At 38.7% G+C, this 14,944-nt stretch overlaps 1 pseudogene; it reads right to left on the bottom strand.

The window, feature by feature from the left end:
* Positions 1–14,615: 14,615 nt before the first annotated feature.
* On the bottom strand, positions 14,616–14,704 carry LOC112930007 (U6 spliceosomal RNA; annotated as a pseudogene).
* Positions 14,705–14,944: the final 240 nt, after the last annotated feature.

The following is a 14,944-nucleotide window of genomic DNA, read 5'->3' as shown; positions in this document are numbered from 1 at the left end:
GATGTATCTACCCATTCATCTAATGAAAGATATCTTTTTAAAAAATACTTTATTATGCCGGCAAATTGAATTTAAATTTAAAATTTGTTTTAATTTTTATTTTAATAAAATAAAAAATTTTAATAAAATAAATAAATTTTATTTATTTGAGAGAAACAGCACAAGCGGGGGGGGGGTGGGCAGAGGGAGAGGGGAAAAGCAGACTCCCTGCTGAGCAAGGAGCCTGATGCGGGGCTTGATCCTAAGACCCCGAGATCATGACCTGAGCCAAAGGCAGACACTCACCTGACTGAACCACCCAAACTCCCCTGAAAGACACCTTAATTGCTTCCAAATTTGGGCAATTATGAATAAGCTACATAAAAACATTTGTGTGAAGGTTTTTGCTTCGACATAGTTCTTACTTATTTAAGTAAATACTAAGGTATATGCTTGCTGGATCACATAGCAAGTGTATGTTTTTTGTGCAAAACTGCTAAACTATCTTCCAACATGGCAGTACCATTTTTCATTCCCACCAGCAATGAATAAGAGTTCTTGTTGCTCTGCAGCTTCACCAGCATTTGGTGTTGTCAGTGTTGTAGATTTTGGCCATTCTAACAAGTATGTAGTGGTATCTCATTGTTGTTTTAATTTGTATCTCCCTAATGACATATGATGTAGAGCATCTTTTCTTAAGCTTATTTGCCACTTGAATATCTTTTTGATGAGGTGTCTGTACATGTCTTTTGCCCGTTTTTTAATCTGCTCATTTTCTTACTGAGTTTTAAGAGTCTTTTCCATATTTTGGATAACAGTCCTTTATCAGATGTTTCTTTTGCAACTATTTTCTCACAGTCGTAGCTTGTCTTCTCATTTCTTGATAATGTCTTTTGAAGAGCATAATTTTTTTAATTTAAGGAAATCCAGCTTATCAATTATTTCTTTCTTTGGTGTTGTATCTAAAAGTCATCACCATGCCTAAAGTCATATAGATTTGTCCCTATGTTCTAGGAGTTTTATAGTTTGGAATTTTACATCTATTTTATAGAATCTGTTTCAGATTTTATTTATTTATTTGAGAGACAGTGTGTGTGTGCAAGAGCAGGGAGGAAGGGTAGAGGCAGAAGCAGACTCCCCACAGAGAAGGGAGCCAGATGCAGGACTCGATCCCAGGACCCAGGGATCATGACCCAAGCCAAAGGCAGATGCTCAACTGACTGAGCCACCCAGGTGCCCTACATCTATTTTGAGTTAATTTTTGTGAAGAGTATAATATCTCTGTCTAGATTCATTTTTTGCATGTGGATGTACAGTTGTTCCAGCACCATTTGTTGAAAAGACTATCTTCTCTCAATACTATTGCCTTTGCTCCTTTGTCAAAGATCAGTTGACTATATTTCTGTAGTCCTATCTGGGTTCTCTGCTCTGTTCCATTTATCTATTTGTCTATTCTTTTGCCAATACTGCACTGTCCTGATTACCGTAGCTTTACAGTAAGTCTAGAAGTTAGATAATGTCAATCCTCCAACTTTGTTCTTTTCCTTCAGTATTGTGTTGCTATTCTGGGTCTTTTGCCTCTCCATATGAATTTTAGAATCAGTCTGTTGATATTATTGGTCATTTGATTTTTGACACAGATGTCCTGACCGTTCAATGGGGAAAGGATGGTCTTTTTAACTAATTAAATTGGGAAAACTGGATATCCACAGGGAAAAGAATGAAGTTGGACCCCCTTACCTTAGACTATATATACAAAATTAACTCACAATGGATCAAAGACCTAAAATATAAGAGCTGAAACCACAAAACTCTTAGAAGACATAAGAGAAAAAATCCATGACATTGGATTTGGCAATGATTTCTTAAATTTGACATTAAAACCATAGGCAACAAAGGAAATATACATTGAACTTCTTTAAAGTTAAAAACTTGTATGCATCAAAAGACACTATTAAGAAAGTGAGGGCAGCCCTGGTGGCTCAGCGGTTTAGCGCCACCTTCAGCCCAGGGCATGATCCTGGAGACCCGGGATGGAGTCCCACGTCGGGCTCCCTGCATGGAGCCCACTTCTCCCTCTGCCTGTGTCTCTGCTTCTCTCTCTCTCTCTGTGTGTCTCTCATAAATAAACAAATAAAATCTTTAAAAAAAGTAAGTGAAAAAACCCACAGAATGGGAGAAAATATTTGAAAATCGTATATCTGAAAAAGGATTAATATCCAAAATATACAAAAAACTCCTACAACTCAACAATGACAACAACAACAACAAAAAATCAAAAAGAGCAAAAGGACTCAAATAGGCATTTCTCCAAAGAAGATATGCAAATGGCCAATAAGTACATGAAAGATGCTCAACAACATTAATCATTAGGGAAATTCAAATCAAAACCACAATGGACACCAGCATTAGGATGGCTATTATTAAAAAAACAAAAACAGAAACAGAAAATAACAACTGTTGTCAAAGATATGAAGAAATTAGAACTCTTTCTGTTAAAGCTTTGTTTGAGAGAGAGCAGGAGTGGGAGGGACAAGGAAGAGGAAGAAAGAATCTCAAGTAGGCTCTGTGCCAAGCACAGAGCCTGACATGGGGCTCAATCTTATGATCCTGAGATAAGGACCTGAGCTGAAACCAAGAGTTGGACGCTTAACCAACTGTGCCCCCCCCCCAGGCGCTCCCTGAGAAATTAGAACTCTTGTGCACTGTTTGTAGAAAAGTAAAATAGTCAAGTCATTATGGAAAACATTTTGGTGGTTCCTCAAAAAGTTAAACATAGAATCAACAGATGATTCAGTAATTCCAATTCTAGTTATATACCCCAAAGAATTGAAAATAGAAACTCAAACAGATACTTGCACATCAATGCTCACGGCAGCATTATTTACAATAGCCAAAAGGTAGAAGCAACTCAAATGTCCATCAACAAATGAATGGATAAACAACATGTGGTATACACAACAGAATATTATTCAATCTTAATAAAGAATGAAATGCTAGTATCTGTTACAACATGGATGACCCTTAAAGAGTGAAATGAGCAAGGTACAGAAGGACAAATATTTTATGATTCCATTTATATGCCTAGGATGGGCAAATTTGTGGAGACAGAAAGTAAAATAGAGGTTACCAAGGGCTGGGGGGAAAGGGAATGGAGAGTTATCCTTTAATAAGTAAAGAGTTTCAGTTTGAGATGGTGAAAAAGTTCTGGAAATGGATAATGGTGATAGTTGTATGCATTGTGAATATATTTAGTGCCACTTCATTGTGTTCTTAAAATGATAACTTTTATATTATGTATATTTTACCACAATAAAAAATACTTGTATTTGAACTTGGATCTCAAAATATCTGAGACATTTGTTTAAAATTATAGTATCTTGGGGCACCTGAGCGGTTCAGTGGTTGAGCATCTGTCTTTGGCTCAGGGCGTGATCTCAGGGTCCTGGGATTGAGTCCCGCATCGGGTGCCCCACAGAGAGCCTGATTCTCCTGCTGCCTATGTCTCTAGTCTCTGCCTGTCTCAGTGTGTCTCTCATGAATAAATAAATATCTTTAAAAAATATAGTATCCTTAGCTCATAAATGTATATCCCAGAATAGACCTAGATAGTAGAGGTACAAAACACATGCTTGAGATGAGAAACACTACAGAATTTATGATTGAACCAGTATGTCCACCTGGGCAATATAACTACCCCCACTTCCCAGAGTACCCACACGGTCCAATCTTTTGTTTAGAACATCGCCCATTACAGCAATATATTGAGTGCTAGGAATTGTGCTAGTCAAAGTCAAATAGCACATGTTCTCTGCTCTAGGTCAGGCATGCTGACCAGTGTGCTAGATGCCATAAAAGAAGTGGACACTGAAGCACAAAGGAAGTCTCACTGAGGCTACTAAATCAGACTGAGCCTGGTCAGAAAAGGAGGTTGTATTTGATGCACAGTTTGAAGGAAGTAGGAGCCAGCCAGGTGAAAACCTAAAGGAAGGCATTTTGAGAAAATAAAGAAACAACATATGGGCATCTACAAACATGACAGTCTAAGACTGGCATGTTCCAGAAACTACAATTGGTTCAGTGTGCCTAGAGCAAAGGGCATGGGTAGAGCAGGGGAATAGGGAGAAGTAAGGTAAAGAGGCAAGCAAGTTCCTTGACCTTGAAAGTTAGGGAAATTACTGAAAGAATTTAAGACAAGGAGCAACAGATGATCTGAACTTCAGAATTAGTAGCAGCAACAAAGAGGATAAACTAGAGGGGACTAGAAAACCATTAAAAGGCTCTGACTATCATGGAGGTGATTAAGTATGGCAGGTCTAATCTAACCAAGACAATGGCAAAAGAATGAGGAAAAAGAGATAAAGGATATAAAGAAGGAATAACATTTAAGACCCTCTGGATATCTGGCATGATGGAGAGGGACAGCTCTATGATTCAAGCATTCATTCATTTATTCATTCATTCACTGTGTTTATTGAGTGCCCAATAGTGTCAGGCATACTGTTCTAGAATAACCCCCAGGCTTAGGTTGGATTACCCAGAAGCAGATCCCTGAGTTGAGGATTTGTGCACAAGAGATTTAATAAGAACCTTCTCTCCAGTAAAGCCAGAAAGGAAGTGAGGGAAGCAGGACAGAGATGGGAAGGAAGGCAAGTCCTTCAAAGAGTAGTTGCATTCTAACCCTGTGGGAAAACCCCAGAGTGTGAGTTACACCCCAGAGATGTCTATATCTAAGACAAGGGAGCTGAGCTTTGCTACTCCTACATGGAACTCACGCAGTGTAATGTTTCTAAGTGCACCTTATCTCCCTTTTTTAAGTTTCTGTGTATTTTTTTGACATACAAACAGTTGTACATAATTCAGGTATACAACTTGGTAAGTCTGGAGATAGGTATGCACCCATGAAACCATCACCATAACTTATACACAGACTTATTCATCACCTCCAAAACTTTCTTCCCAAAAAACTAAAAATGGAACTACCATATGATCCAACAATCCTACTACCTGGCATATATCCAAAGGATTGAAATCAGAATCTCAAAGAGATAAATGTGTCTTAACTCTTAACCTATTTGTCTTCCCTTCTTTAATCCTGTGAGAGACCATTCTACCTTGTTACATGATTTCCTCTCATTTCCACCCCTAAACTCAACCCTGTTAATCCTCACTATCACTTTTTAAAGCTTTCGTCCCTACCCCCTCCACCAAGCTCAGGCATACGTTTTCATTTGTTCAACAGACATTGATACAGAACTTGCTATATGCCAGTCATTGAATTAGGAGCTGGAGGTAGGAGGAAAAGCACAGACAAATAAAGGCTCAAACCCTTAGCTAACTTTAGCCTCTGACGGCATCATGATGTTTTAGTAAGACCTCTAACTTTATAATCAGATAGAGCTTCTGACTTACAGACAATCTTGGACCAATTCATATAACCAGCACAGTGTCTGGTATATTAAAAATCCCCAGGAAAAAGTTTTGTTAATTGTGAGGAGTTTTGGAAAAGGGAAAATGCTCAGTTCTCTTTCAAACAGTTGCAGCAAAACAGCTACAGTACAATTAAAAATTAATCACCGACTTGGAAGATCTGCGTTTGAGTTCAACTCCAGTGCTTACCAGTGTCCTTGGGCATATACACTCCACTTTCCTTGTGGTAGTCAATTTTATTGATGGTTTAGAGGGTTTCCACCATCCGATCCCCTTTCACATTTGGCAGAGGGCAAGGGGTCCCACTGTGTGAACCTTGGAGGAAGTAACTATAAAAGCCACAAAAGCCAAGCCTGACAGCTAGGACACAGGCTCAGGACTAGACTCAGCCAGTGATCCCCACCCCCCCAGGACTGAGCCAGTAAACAGACTATTCTAGGACAGTGGAATCTACCATTTGATGCAAGCAGTAATAGCAGCATCCAGTACCCGTGGCAGTGGTGCCAACAGAGATAATCCATGGTTCATGATCCAAAAAATGCCCAGGATACACTCTTCTGAAAATGAAAAGAGTGCCCATTTCACAGGGTTTGGGGAGAAACTGAATATGAAAAAACTGATCACAGGGCCTGGAGAGTAATAGATGTTTTAATGAATGTTTGTTTAGTCTGTTTAAGAGGCTTTCCCAAGTTTCTCAAAAAAGGCTGAGAGTTTCTGAACTGGCTCCACCTAAACATAGAATTCCCAAGGACAATTTCTCCATCTCCCATCTGAGTTCTGTATATCTCCTTGCTCTCCATTCCAAGTTCAAAGTACACTTAGCTCTGATATGCAGAAGAATTTAATTCATTATCTCCAGTATTTGTACATTTTGTCTTGCTCTCTGGTTAAAAAGTAACTAGTTTATCTAGTGCTTTCTGAAAGGTAAGATTGGAAGGCTTTAGAAACAGCTTCCGGCCTTCTAGCTTAAGGTCTAGGTGAAGGAAAGAAAACCCATGACCACAGAAATCATTTCAACAGCTACAAGGAACAGCTAAGTGCTGACTGTGATTTGTGTCAGCGAATATCATTACAAAAGAGGAGTCTCATAAGACCATGCTCTGTGCACGTAGCCATTTGCTAGGCTCTATTTCCTGACCCTAGTCCTTGGCTCCATAAAGTTTCCTTATGGAAAATATCTTTCATTTTTTCAGCCCCAGCCATCACCTCCAATCTGGTGGCCCCTCAAGCCACAAGGCCTCATTTCCACCGTGTTCCACCCCCATCTCTACTCAGTACCAGAAACATTGAACTATCGCCCACCTATCTCTATCCTTTTGCTCAAACCACTCCTTCTTCTGATTTCTTTTTTAAATTTATGATTCTACCATTTTCTCAGTCACCCAGGCTGACTGGGTATAATTTCTATTCCTTTCTACTCCTCCTATAGCCTATGCTTTGCGTGTACATTCATACCTATCCCCTGATCCCTTTAAATTCCCACCGCCACCACCCTGGTTAAGGCCCAAATGCTTTTTTTTAATCTCTCAGTGATAACAATAGCTTCCTAGTTAGCCTTTATCATTTCTCCCTTCTTTTCTGACTATGTGTTCTCCTCCTTATAGACCTTCCTTAAATGACTGAACATTGTCTATTCAAGCCAACAAACATTTATTGCAAACCTAATTGTGCATAACACTATTCTAGGTGTTCTCTAAGATTTGATAATTGAAAAAGATAACCCTTAATTGGAAGAAAACATGGATTGTCTTTAAATTAAAGTTATCTTTGTATTTAACAACTACCTTGAGAGGAGTTTACACACACACATCATACAAAACATTATCAATGTTTAAAGAGAGGGATAAATGGATTTGGTATAAATTTTTAATACAAACTTGAAGAATTCCATTTCTATGGACTGAATGTTTTCCCCTAAAACTCATATGTTGAAATAGTAAGTCCCAAGGGGATGGTATTAGGAGGTGGGGACTTTGGGAGGTCATGATGGTGGAGCCCTCATGAATGAGATTAGGGCTTTTATAAAAGTGACCTCAGAGAGATCCCTTGCCCTTTCTGCCATGTGTGGTTACAGTGAAAAGATGGCCATCTATGAATCAGAAAGCAAGCCCTTACCAGATGATGAATCTCTCAGCCGCCAAAGAACTTGGACTTGATCTTGGACTTTCTAGCCTCCAGAACTGTGAGAAATAAATTTTTGTTACTTATAAGCCACATGATCTATGGAATTTTTGCTGTAGCAGCTCAAAAAGACTAAGATATTCATGATTTATACAAGATCTTTGAGTATGAAGATCTTTGGTGGTGTTGAGGAAAAGGGCATTAAGGAGAAGGGGGCCACATTACAAAAGATCTTGGGGTAAGAGCATGTTGTGGAGGGTGCATTTCAAGGAACTGCAATGTCTAGTTAAGATAATTAGATGGAAGAAGGAAATTATTGAGAGATGAGTTGGGAAAACTTGGGAGGGCCTATATAATGAGCATCTTTGAATGTCAACCTGACAAATTTATACTTCATTCTCTCTACATTGCCTAATGGATTTGGGATGTTTTGCTTGTTTGTAAGGATATTGGAGACTTTAGATCATGGAAATTACATAGGCAAAGCTGTTAGCCTAAGTCATGGTTCATGGGAGGTTTGGTGAAAAGGGACTGGAAGCAAAGCAGTGAATAAGTTAGGAAGCTTTTGCATAGTCACAGACCAGAGGCAATGAAGACCTGAACTAGGGCACTGGTTGTGAAAATGAAGAGAAGAAAAATGGAAAAGGCATCATGAAGGTGAATTTGCAAGACTCAACAAATCATTCAAGGTGAAAGATAATGGAAAAGGAGAGTCCAGGATGACTCCAGGTTGACTTTGAGAGTGGAAACTCCATTAATAGATGTGGATGTCAGGATGTACTCAGGATTTAAAGTGCTGTGGATAGGATGATATATCAAATCTTAGCTTGGCATTTATGGCAAAAGAGAGTCTCAGCAGGGAACAGAATTCATCCAAACTATTCAAATGAAGAGACCTAATGAAGGGACTATTTACCGACATGTGGGTAATGTCAAGGGAACTAGCAATGGATGTTGAGACAGAGACTAGCAACAGTAAATGGGAAGCTATTAGTACTCCCAAGACTGAAGGGTCAGAAGGAAAGTACAGTATTACCAGAGCCTACTGAGAGCTGGAACCATGGAGGAATAGCTATCTGATGGGAGCTGAGATTAAGAAGGTGGGCAGATTGCATCAAAGCAAGGAAGGAATAGGGAGAAATGCCCTGAGCCCTCTATTCCCTCTTGCCAATCACTTCTTGATGTCTTCCATCAGAGCTTTGGAAAGGATGTCCCAGGGTCAGCCTCCCTAGGCACAGAGCAGGAAAGAGAAGAGAAAAACAATGATAACATTGAGAATGATATAGAGAAAAAGTCAACACAACAGTTTTCCAAAATCTGCCTTTAAGTATTCCCTACTATGCTTTTTCACTTCCCTGCCTCTATACATTTGTTCATGCTGTTCCTTCTGCCTGGAATATTCTTTCTCCTTCAAAGTTTTATCTATTTTCCAAATCCTAAGTTCAAAATATCTTCCCTCCAAAAATACTTTCCTGATTAGCTCCAATCAGAGGTGATCTTTCTTACCTCTAAATACTCAGACTCCTTGTACTGTTCTTCTGTGTTCATGAAAGGCTACCTTGAGTTACTTATGTCCATCTTTCACTATCTTACAGAAAATAAGTTCAGTTAGCATAAAAACCCTGTTTCAATAATAACATCACTCAAAGAGTCTAAAATAAATTTTTACTCGTGGTTGGAACTCAACAATTTGGGAATACATGAGGAGGAACTGAACTCTTTGCTTTTATTCTAGTCATGTGACTCACAATTGCACTTTACCACCCCCGTTATTTCTTCCCCTCTCTAGTATCCATTAATATAAGCTGCAGACCACCCATGAAACTTAAACACAAAACAGAACAGCTCAAAAAATATCCAGGAATCTGGAAAATGACATAGAGTAAATGCTGAGTAGGAAACTTTCCTGTTTCTTTTATTGAAGGACTTTAGCAGGAGTATCTAGTACAATGGTTACACAGAGTAAGCACACAATAAATATTAGATGGATGAATGGGTGGATGGGTAAGCAAGTGTCAGCCGCTTGATGACCTCTTTGGCAGTAGGGATCTTAGGTTAAGAATTTTAGAGAGATCTTTTCAAAAGTCCCCATTCAATGTTCTGCTTCTTTATTTTACTGCTCAGGATTTAAATGTATCATTTGCATTCCGTATATGGCTTCTGGCTTCTAATGCATTTGTTTGTTCTCTTTTCTCATGAATTTTTGTATTCATCAGGAAATGCCCTAAATTTTGTTTTATAAAGAAGGTAAAATTCTGACTTCTATCTGGTAGGCACTATAGTCTAGGAAATGACTTCATGGAAACACTCTAAACTAGTGGTTACACACAGCAGAATGTGCGTAAGCGGCTGTCGCCATGGGTGTTAATTGTAACATGTCAATGAAAGACCTGATTCCTAAGGCTGGCGGGCTGAGCCTCCTGCTGCTGCCAAGTGCTATAATGTTCAACAGGGACATAATTTTTGACACTGGCAATTTAGAATTCCATGGCTACCCTCACTAGTGGACTCAAAGAGACATAAAATAAGAAAAAATGTGCTGAATTTATTTAAAATGTATACCACCCATTATAGGTAGAATGGTCAGGTAGATGAAACACCAGATGGAAATAGGATGAAACAGCAACTCTGTGTTTTAAGAACAGCAAGTGGCCCATTTAGGCTGAAATATTTGAAAAGGGTAGGGAAGTACTAGAAGATGAGGCCAAAAAGTAGGATGGCATTTTGTTCTTTGGGGATTTGGGCACCAAGGCGAGGAGCTGGTATTTAATTTGACAGACAATAGGGAGCCATAGATGACAGGTTGGGTTTGGGGTTTTTTTGTTTTGTTTTTGAGCAATTAACTAATGTGATTAGAGCTGCTTAATTAATTATCAATGCATGGGCTAGATTTAATTAAGGAGATAGAAGAGACCAGAAAACAAATTAGGAGAGTATAATTAGAGACAGCTAGCTGACCAATAAAAATCTATCCATACCTTTTATGGTGTAGAGTTGGTGCTTGAGAGTGGCTACCCAGGTGGACTACATTAACTAGTACCCCCGCATTCTGCAGCTAGAGGGGATCATGTGACAAATTCTTGCCAATGGAATGTAAGCAGTGATGATGCTCATCACTTCCAGATTAAGGTGGTTAAGTGTACATGATCCTCCATGCTTTCTTTTTCCATCCGCTGCCAGCACCCCTTGATACCCTGGCAAATTTGAAGTCACAAGATAGTAAAGCTATAAAATGGAAGCACAGACCTTTTCCAGACTCTTGAGAATTTTTAAATGTATGGGAACCTGTTCAGGACCACTTAGTTTAGTGACAGCATGAAGCTCACGAGCCATAAATCATAGATTTCACTTGTAGGGAAGCTAATTTGTTTGCACATGCTGATAGCTACCTTCTGGACAGTCCTCTCTCCCTCTGTCCCAGGTCTTTCTTATTATCTCTCACTTTAACATCTTGTCCTCAGGAGGACCTGATGAGATCATGTGCCTCAGTCATTTAAACCCTTAGAATTTAGAGAAGAATTGATTTTATTTGTTTTTACTCATTTATGGCAGAATAAGGAGTCAGTTGCACAATTCAATGGCCCATGGGGAGGTCTCACCCTAAATACCTTACCTATATTTTCCGAACTTCACCTAGAGATTCACTTACTTAAAACACACATACACACACACACACACACACTCCCAGGCTAAATTTTAATGTGTCTGCCCTAACTTCTGGGAAAACCTAATGGCTTGTAGCAAAAGAGCTGAACCAAAGTGGCCATGTACAATATCATTTATCAGTATAAGTTAGTTGGGCAGGATCAGGCAGAGGGACCCAAAATGGTCAGTACCCTCAAGACCTCCAGCCTTCACGCTGGAATTTCCTAAGAAAATCAGAGTGCCTCACTCCATAAAGTGACTTTGGAGAGCCCTGAGTGCCTGACAGTATCATGGGAATCAAGAGCATGCAAAAGCCCAGTAAGGGTAGATCCTTGTGTGAAGCAAAGATGATGCACAGAAAGGAAAGAATTGCAAGACAGAGGGCTGCTCCAAGAACCACATTGATGGGTGATGTGTTTCCTATCTTCATTTCTAGGATATCCAAATAATAAATTTCCCTTTTCTTAGGGTAATTTGAAGGAGTGAGTTTAAAAGACAAACTGGCACATTTAAACAAGCTTACAGAAAAGGCTGGCATACTTAAATCACCCACACTGGTGTTGCTCTAAATTCTCTTCCAATTTTTATCAACATACAGGAATATATTGTTTTTACTTACTTGTAATGAGTATAAGCCTTCTATTCTTTGTCCTTTTTTGTTTAACATTGTCTTGTATACATATTTCCAAGTAGCAATACACTCACATGAGTTTTTCCATCTATGTATCATTCTCATATATTTGTATGTCTAGTTTGAGATTATCTGGGTAGTTTTGTATGATTTATTATTATGAATAAACAGTGCTATACACTTCTTTGGACAAATTTCTTTTTTTTTTTAAATTTCACTGGGACTTCTTCCCAATGGGGGATAACCAGATTAAAAGATACAAACAGTATTTTCACTCTTATGATTTGGTGCCAAATTGTTCTTCATATAGATACACATCTTGTTGAAAATGCAAATAACCCAAAATATATTAAATTTTTGCATTTAAAAGGAATGGGTGCATTTATAAACCCATCCTAAAGAAATTATGAAAGATACACAAAATAATTACACAAAACAAGATAATTATCATAATACTATTTAAAACACTGAAAAACACAAAAGCTGAAATGTTCAGATCACCTGGAAGTGTCTAAGTAAATTAGGATATATCTATAGGTAGAATACATATGTGGATTTTTTTAGTGCCACGAAAGTGAAGTTTTCAAGGAGCATTGAATGACATAAGAAATGCTTATGATATAAAGGCAGGAGAACAATGCATTACCAAACAATATCCAGTATAATTCTAATTGTATAAAAAGAAAAAAATTATCTGTTAATATATGCATACAAAAAGACTGTAAACAAATATACTATAATGTTAATAGCAGAATTCTAGGCATAAAGTGATACCAAGTATTAATGAAGTTAAACAGACTATTGGTCAGTCAAATATGAGTGTGAACTTTTCTTCTAACTTAACTGGAAAGCATGTGCATGTTAGAGCTGTAGAGGAAGTAAGAAGGTTCAGGATACAGGAGATAATTTTAGAGCTTGAAGAGGAATGGTCTAGTGGAATAGTGAAGAGGAATGGGCAAGCTCTAATCCAGAGATTTTCTTTGGTCAATGAGCTCCAACAATAAATTTTTGACCTTTGTCATTTACCACTGTGATATAATAAAGCATATATCTGGTCTTTGTCCTCTCTTCCTGGCCTAGAAGTTCAAAAAGCTTTGGAATTTCCTAATAAGAGTGACTTTTGCTACACCTATGGTGCCTCTCTCATTCATACCTGAGTTTATGTTAATGAGGTGACTCATGGTGGGTCTCTAGATAACTTCAGGATGGGATTGGTGACCAAGAAGATCAAGCATATGATTAGAGAGTTGGAACTTTCAGCCCCACCCTCCACCCCACCTCTAAGGAAGGGAGGGAAGCTGGAGATTGGGTTCAGTAATGTGACCAACAATTTAATAATCCATCATGTTACATAATGAAATGGTGAACATGTGGATGCTCCTGGAAGTTAAGGAAAGGGCATAGAAGCTCTATGCCACCTGCTCCCCAGACTTGTCATATTCATCTTTTTCATTTGGCTGTTCCTGAATTGTATCCTCCATAACAAAACTATAATCATAAGTGTAGCACTTTCCATGAGTTCTGTGAGTCATTCTAGTGAATTATTGAACCTGAAGGGAGGAGTGGTCATGGGAACTCCCAGATTTGTAGCTGGCCAGGCAGAAGGGCAGGTGGCTCGGGAACATCCAGGATTGTGGTTGGCATCCGAGGCAGGAGAAGCCTTATAGGACCGAGCCCCTTAACCTGCAGGATCTGGGCTAACTCTACTTAGTGTCAAAATTGAATTGAATTAAATTGAATTGAATTGAATTGAATTGAATTGAATTGTAGAACACCCAGTTGGTGTCAGAGAACTGTTGTCAGAATATAGTCATCATCTACCTATACAAAGGACAAAACAGTTCTCAAATATGCTTAAGGAAAATTATATTAGGGCAGCCTGGGTGGCTCGGTGGTTTAAGCGCCTGCCTTTGGCCCAGGGCGTGATCCTGGAGACCCGGGATTGAGTCCCATGTCGGGCTCCCTGCATGGAGCCTGCTTCTCCCTCTGCCTGTGTTCTGCCTCTCTCTCTCTCTCTCTCTCTCTCTCTCTCTCTCTCTCTCTCTCGTGAATAAATAAATAAATAGATTTTTTAAAAAAGGAAAATTGTATTACTTAGGGTGATGCCAGCTGCTAAAAGAGAAACCCCATAATCTCAGTGACTGAATACAGTAGAAATCTATTTCTTGATCATATGAAGTCTGAGATGAATGTTCCTGACTGAGTAGGCTTCCACATGGTCACTCAAGGACCCAGACTACTTCCATCTTGGGTACACTATATTCCTCCTAGGCCTCAGAGTCCTCCACACTCATCCAACAAATAGAGAAAAAGCATGGGAAGTCATACATGAGAAGTGTCTGTGAGCCAGCCCCCAGGAAGTGGCACCCAAACATCCATTCACTTTACTTTGCCTAGAACTTGGACCATCTCTCACTACAAAGGATCTTGAGAAATGCACTGACACCTAGAAGAGGAAATGGATGTGATGAGCAAGCCAATGTCTACTTCTTTAGTAATAATTTCTTTATTCCTGAAAACAATAATCACATAATCTAGATTTGAACCTGATTAATCTCAGTGGCCAAGAAAGGCAACTATAATAAGGAAAATTCTTCATTGCCAAGTGCCATGCCAACATATTTCAAAATGGGTCAGAACTACAGTGTTTCAGTTCAGTGCAAGAAAGATTTCTTCCGTAAATGGAGTACAAAAATGAATAGACTTAGTCCTGCCCAGTAAGACCTTACCATCTAGTAGAGATGCTTATAGACCAATGAAACTTTCTCTTTTGTTTTTTTGACTTACAAAAGTTCTATTTACACATCTGAAAAATAAATGCTTCACAAATTCACGTCATCTTTGTACATCTTCTCTGTATCATTCCAATTTTAATATATGTGCTGCCGAAGGAAGCACAGAAACTTTCCATTTAGCTTTCGTACATTAAAACAATGCAAAATCAATGCAGATGAAAAGTCTTTAGCAGGTAGGAGAAGAAGAGTTAAAAAGTTGAAATGGTTCAATAAATACTATATCAACAGCACATTAAAAATGAGCATACTATTCAAAGAAGTGGATGGACATATTGATGGATGAATGAACAGATGTTCTAGTTAATTTCAGAGAAAGTTATTTTAATTGATGTAAAGCACATGA

This window comes from Vulpes vulpes, chromosome X (genome assembly GCF_048418805.1).
Source record: "Vulpes vulpes isolate BD-2025 chromosome X, VulVul3, whole genome shotgun sequence".
NCBI lineage: Eukaryota > Metazoa > Chordata > Mammalia > Carnivora > Canidae > Vulpes > Vulpes vulpes.
This window is presented reverse-complemented; position numbering and strand designations above follow the sequence as displayed.